Source organism: Hemibagrus wyckioides, linkage group LG27 (assembly GCF_019097595.1).
Source record: "Hemibagrus wyckioides isolate EC202008001 linkage group LG27, SWU_Hwy_1.0, whole genome shotgun sequence".
Taxonomy (NCBI): domain Eukaryota; kingdom Metazoa; phylum Chordata; class Actinopteri; order Siluriformes; family Bagridae; genus Hemibagrus; species Hemibagrus wyckioides.
Genome location: NC_080736.1, coordinates 12,014,995 through 12,022,156, shown reverse-complemented (window position 1 = coordinate 12,022,156; position 7,162 = coordinate 12,014,995).

Genomic DNA, 7,162 nt, shown 5'->3' with positions numbered 1-7,162 from the left:
TACTATAACTATAACTAAATATATAACTTATGGAATAACTGTTTTCTTCGCTGAGTTGCTTTATAAAATAAAAAATTTAACATTTACAAGACAGGACATGGATACAGTACAACACTAAAAATAAAGACAGACCTAGTGCTTAATGAGAGTCATATAGAAGTCTACTGTAACTTGGGCTTAGGCTCTGATTCAAGTAACAGTGATACAAATAGTCATGTCATGTCATTGTCTCCCGCTTATCCATAGCCGGGTCACGGGGGCAGTGTAAGCAGGGATGTCCAGACTTCCCTCTCCCTACCCACTTCCTCCAACTCTTCCGGGGGAATTCCAAGGCGTTCCCAGGTCAGCCAAGAGACATAGTCCCTCAGCGTGTCCTGGGTCTTCCCCAGGGTCTCTCATCCTGGTGGGGCATGCCCGGAACACCTCCCCTGGGAAACGTCCAGGAGGCATCCGAAACAGATGCCCAAGCCAGCTCAACTGGCCCCTTTCGCTGTGGAGGAGCAGCGGCTCTACTTCAAGCTCCTCCCAGGTGACAGAGCTCCTTACCCTATCCCTAAGGGAACGCCCTGCTACCTTATGAAGGAAACTCATTTCGGCCGCCTGTATCCGGGATCTTGTCTTTTCGGGTCATGACCCAAAGCTCATGACCATAAGTAAGAGTAGGAACATAGATTGACTGGTAAATCGAGAGCTACGCCTTTCGGCTCAGCTCCTTCTTCACCACAACAGACCAGTACATAGACCACATTGCTGCTGCCGCTGCACCAATCCATCTGTCAATCTGCCCTACCGGAGTCCAACGTGCACTGGGAACAGGACTGACTTACAGCCGAATCAAGCTCCTGCTGGTCGTACAGAGACCGAACAGCCCTTAACAGAGGGCCACGGACCCCATAATCCCAGAGCACGTCCCACAGAATGCCACGAGGGACACGGTCGAATGCCTTCTCCAAGTCCACAAAACACATGTGGACTGGTTGGGCAAATTCCCATGAACACTCAAGCACCCTGTGAAGGGTATAGAGCTGGTCCAGTGTTCCACGACTAGGACGAAAACCACATTGTTCCTCCTGAATCCGAGGTTCAACTAAAGGTCAGACTCTCCTCTCCAGTACCCTGGAGTAGACTTTCCCTGGGAGGCTGAGGAGTGTGATCCCCCTGTAGTTGGAACACACCATCCGATCCCCCTTCTTAAAAAGAGGGACCACCACCCCGGTCGCCCAGTCCAGAGGCACTGTCCCTGACTGCCACACTATGTTGCAGAGACCTGTCAGCCAAGACAGCCCCACAACATCCAGAGACTTAAGGTACTCAGGGCGAATCTCCTCCACTCCCGGCGCCTTGCCACCAAGGAGCTACTGGACTTTCTCAGTGACTTCAGCTTGGGTAATGGATGAATCTACCTCTGAGTCCTCAGTCTCTGTTTTCTCTATGGAAGGTGTGTCAGTGGGATTGAGGAGATCCTTGAAGTATTCCTTCCACCATCCAACAATATCCCCAGTCAAGGTCAGCAACTCTCCACCCGCACTGTAAACAGTCTTGGCAGAGAGCTGCTTACCCCTTCTGAGGCGCTGGACGGTCTGCCAGTGGCCAACCGATAGTCCTTCTCCATGGCCTCACCAAACTCCTCCCAAACCAGAGTTTTTGCTTCCACAACCACTGCAGCTTGCTTGGCCTGCCAGTACTCATCAGCTGCCTCCGGGGTCCCACGAGCCAACCAGGCTCGATTGGACTCCTTCTTCAGCTTGACTGCATCCCTTACTTCCAGTGTCCACTACTGGGTTCTGGGATTGCCGCCACAACAGGCACCAGAGACCTTACGGCCACAGCTCCGGATAGCTGCATCAACAATGGAGGAGGAGAACATGGTCTACTCAGACTCAATGTCCCCAACCTCCCTCGGAATCTTGTCGAAACTCTTTCGGAGGTGGGAGTTGAAGATTTCCCTAACAGAGGGTTCAGCCAAACGTTCCCAACAGACCCCCACAATATGTTTGGGTCTGCCAAGTGTGTCCAGCATCCTCCTCCGCAAGCAGATCCAACTCACCACCAGGTGGTGATCAGTTAACAGCTCAGCCCCTCTCTTCACCCGAGTGTCCAAGACATATGGCCAAAGGTCAGATGACAGGACCACTTGTACTGATGGGCACCCTTATGCTTGAACATGGTTGACAAACTGTGGCTAGCACAGAAGATCGGGGGGGCCGTTCCTCGCAATCACGCCCCTCCAGGTAACCGCTTACCCACATGGACCGTGTTACCCACATGGACGTTGAAGTCCCCCAGTACAACTATGGAGTCCCCAGTTGGGGCACCTTCCAATACCCCTCATAGAGTCTCCAAGAAGGTCAGGTACTCCACACTGCTGTTCGGCCCATAAGCCGAAATAACAGTGAGACCCCTATCCCCCACCCGAAGGCGCAGGGAAACCACCCTCTCGTTTACCGGGGAAAACTCCAACACATGGTGGCTGAGCTGGGGGGCTATAAGCAAGCCCACCCCAGCCCGCCACCTCTCACCATGAGGCACTCCAGAGTAGTAGAGGGTCCAACCTCTCTCAAGGAGTTGGGTTCCAGAGCCCAGGCTGTGCATGGAGGCGAGCCCGACTATCTCAAGCCGGTACCATGCAGCCTCCCCCACCAGCTCAGGCTCCTTCCCCTCAGTGAGGTGACATTCCATGTCCCAAGAGCCAGATTCTTTAAACAGGGTTTGGGTCGTCTATGCCCCCACCCATGACTGCTACCCAAATCACATAGCACCAGCCCCTTATGCTCCTTCCTGCGGGTGGTGGGCCTACGGGAAGACGGGCCTACGTCGCTCCTTTGGGCTGCGCCTGGCCGAGTCCTATAGGCGAAGACTCGGCCACCAGGCGCTCGCCTGCGTGCCCCAGCCCCAGGCCTGGCTCCAGGTTGGGGCCCCAGTAATGCCAATCCGGGCAACGTAACAGTCCTTTTTTTTTTCTTTCTCATGAGGGGATTTGAACCGCTCTTAGTCTGACCCGTCAACCAGGGCCCGTTTGCCTTGGGAGACCCTACCAGGAGCACTTGTCCCCTGATAACATTCGGGTACTCAAACCCCTCCACCACAATAAGGTATAATGTATAATGTTAAATAGTATAATGTTAAATTCGATATAATTTATTTGTAGTGCTTTTAACAATGGACAATGTCTCAAATCAGCTTTACAGAAGTATAGAAACATTAAAAAGGTGATAAAGTTTAAAGTAAAATTACTATTATATCCCTAATGAGCCCGCCTGAGGTGATGGTGGTGAGGAAAAACTCCCTGAGATGATATGAGAATAAAACTTTGAGAGGAACCAGGCTCAGAAGGGAACCTTATCCTCATTTGGGTGACACTGGACAGTAAATAATGTAAATGTAAATAATGTACTTTCTACAACTGCAGCCAGGGGCTCATGAGGAACTATTAGGTCAGTGTAGTTCCTGAGTTCATTATCGACTTAGCACTAATTCCTTCCTGCTGAAAGCTGATTGATGCAACAGCAATTCAGAGACGGAGTGATAGTCTCCAAGTTCTATCCACAGCAGTCCACTGGTTCACAGGCTGTCCACACAGGCTGTCCACACAGATCTATTCACAGCAACGGTGGGCAGCACCAAGTGACGAGACTCCAACCAGGGGTAGAATTCAATTTTATTTGTATAGAACATTTAACAATGGATATAGGTAAAAGGCAGTTTTACAGCTACAGTATAGGGCATCAGGACAGCTCAGGCAGGTCCAGAGAGCAGAAGGGGTCAGGAACACTAAGTAGCATGTGCAGCTTGAGAGAGAGAGAGAGAGAGAGAGAGAGAGAGACAATACTGTAAACCAATAAAGCTTGTTGAAATGAAAACTAAATAATGAAGTGTGTGTGTGTGTGTGTGTGAGAGAGAGAGAGAGAGAGAGACACAGACAGACAGAGAGAGAGAGTATAATATGTAAAAAGCTGAAGTATGTACATTAGTCTATTAAATGTTTGTATTCGGAATGAATACCTTTGTTTGTTTGCTTTTAGGAGAATTAAGAATTTAAATAACTTTTTTCCCAGAGGTGCAGCAGTAGCATCGTGCCTCTGGTTTGATCCTGAGTTGATGTTGCTGTTTGTGTGGAATCTTTGTCCATGCTCTCCTCATGATCACATGGATTCCTCCCATCTCCAATAAGATGCCAGGTGAACTGGCTAAGCTAAAATTGCCCCATGTGTGAATGAGAGTGTGGATGTGCGTATGCATGAGGTGAACTCTGCATCTTTAAAGAATGTTCTTGCTTCACACCAGTGTTCCCTGGAATCCACCAAACCATCCTTAAACCTGAGAGCTGACTAAAAATGAATGAATGAATAAAAATACACTGATCAGGCATAACATTATAAGCATCTGCCTAATATGGTGTTGATCCCCCCTTTTGCTGCCACAACAGCCCTGAATCATCATGCACTGTGTATTCTGACACCTTTCTATCAGAACCAGCATTAACTTCTTCAGCAATCTGAGCAACAGTAGCTCGTCTGTTGGATCGGATCACACATGCCAGCCTTTGCTCCCCACATGCATCAGTGAGCCTTGGCCGCCCATGACCCTGTCGCCGGTTCACCACTGTTCGTTCCTTGGACCAATTTTGATAGATACTGACCACTGCAGACCAGGAACATTACCACAAGAGCTGCAGTTTTGGAGATGCTCTGATCCAGTTGTCTAGCCATCACAATTTGGCCCTTGTCAAACTCAATCAAATCCTTACGCTTGCCCATTTTTCCTGCTTCTAACACATCAACTTTGAGGACAAAATGGTCACTTGCTGCCTAATATATCCCACCCACTAACAGGTGCCATGATGAGGAGGTAATCAGTGTTATTTACTTCACCTTTCAGTGATCATAATGTTATGGCTGATCGGTGTATATACTTTTTTTTACGAACTAAACCCTCTCTAAAAAACTCTGTTCAAGAAAAACCTTTCCTGTATATTTTAAAACCACACCACTCCTACTGAATCATTTGTGTCGCACACTAGAGAGCAGAGTAAACAGTGACCAGGCAAATCACGTGCAACCCTGACACACTGACCTTCAGTTTCTGGACATTGTTACCAAAAACAGGTAAATAATGAGGTTAATACAAAATAAGTGTTCTAACACAGTGCGTGATTTATTGCAGGATAAAGCTGAAAGACAAAAACTACAAATCGGGAAAGAATTATTTTGCTGTGGCTCTATTCACGTGTTTGGGTTGTACTTCCGGCATTCTGTCCAGCAGATGGCGCCAATTTGCAATTCAAACAAACAACCACACCTTCAGTTCAAACGCTTTTACATAGCAAATGTGCACTTGTAGGGATGACCTCATACACAGCAGCTAATTACGGATCCGTGATCACGTGATTCTGTCTGACGTGTTCTGCCAGTACATTTATATCTGCAGTTACATCACCTGTGATATCTTAATATATGACACGTAATAAAGCTTACAAATGATCACACAACGAGGTGCAGGGAAATTAATCAGGGAAAAGCTGCAGCCCTCCATGGACATGCATTAACTGACACTATATTGCCAAAAGTTTTGGGACACCCCTCCAAATCATTGAATTCAGGTGTTGTTTTTCAGGGGTTGGGCTCGGCCCCTTAGTTCCAGTGAAAGGAACTCTTAAATGCTTCAGCATACCAAGACATTTTGGACAATTTCGTGCTCCCAAATTTGTGGGAACAGTTTGGGATGACCCCGTTCCTGTTCCAATATGACTGCACACCGGTGCACAAAGTTTAGTGTGGAGGAACTTGACTGACCTCAACCTGATAGAACACCTTTGGAATGAATTAGAGTGGAGACTGCAAGCCAGGCCTTCTCACCCAACATCAATGCCTGACCTCACAAATGCTCTTCTAGAGGAATGGTCAGATATTCCCATAAACACACTCCTAAACCTTGTGGACAGCCTTCCCAGAAGAGTCAAAGCTGTTATAGCTGCAAAGGGAGGGCCAGCTCCATATTACATTCATATGCATGTAAAGGCAGACGTCCCAGTTTTAGAATAGCTCACAGTCTTCGCTCTAATTCATCCCAAAGGTGTTCTATCAGGGTGAGGTCAGGACTCTGTGCAGGCCAGTCAAGTTCCTCCACATCGCACTCACTCATCCATGTCTTCATGGACCTTGTTTTGTGCACTGGTGTGCAGTCATGCTGGAACAGGAAGGGGTCATCCCCAAACTGTTCCCACAAAGTTGGGAGCATAGAATTGTCCAAAATGTCTTCTGTTCCTTTCACTGGAACTAAGGGGCCAAGACCAACCCCTGATTTCAATGATTTGGCAGGGTGTCCCAAAACCTTTTGCTAATATAGTGTATGTGCAGTTCAGTTCATCAGGTTCAATTTGCACTTCCTGCACTGTACAGCAGATGGCGCCATTACAGCAGCAATAAATAAGCACGCAATAACGAAGTCGTTTAATAAGGACACAAATAAGTTGTGAATATATTTGTAAAAATGTTTATGACTCGTTTGTGTCAGAATTCATTGAAAACAATTCATAGTCTAAACATATAGACTTGGTATATATAGTCTTGAACAAAGACTCCCTTTTATTGATACAAGAATAGTTAGCATTTATTTAAGTAAATAAAGAGTATAAACCAATTAAGGTGTATGGATTAATTAAAGTGATACCAACGTTAAGCTTACAAACAAATATTGAACAGTCCTAAATTGACATCTATACGCTCTCATAATGCATAACAAAATATTCCAACTGCTGGTCTGTAATTTCTTTCATTTCACAAATAAGCAAAATAACGTCTACAATAGAAATTCTAACTATTTCACAAATAAGTAAAATAACTTCTAATAAAACCATTATTTGCTTAAAATCCCCTAGCATGTTTAAATGATGCCAGCCATGCCATTACGGCTCAGCTAATTCCTCTGACTACAGAAATGTTTTGCACGGATGAGCCACAATGGCGCGCTCGTTGGTCTCGTCTCAAATAGCACCTCACTTCCTATATATCCGAACTATATAGGATTCGAATGGTTGGTTGCTGCAGCCTTCTTAGTGCACTGCATGTCCAATGAGGAGACATTTTGGAACACGGCTCACGTCCCGAGTGGAGCCCGTAGTGACCGCCCATCTGCAGCAGCCTATCGCGGGTCATGTTTCAAC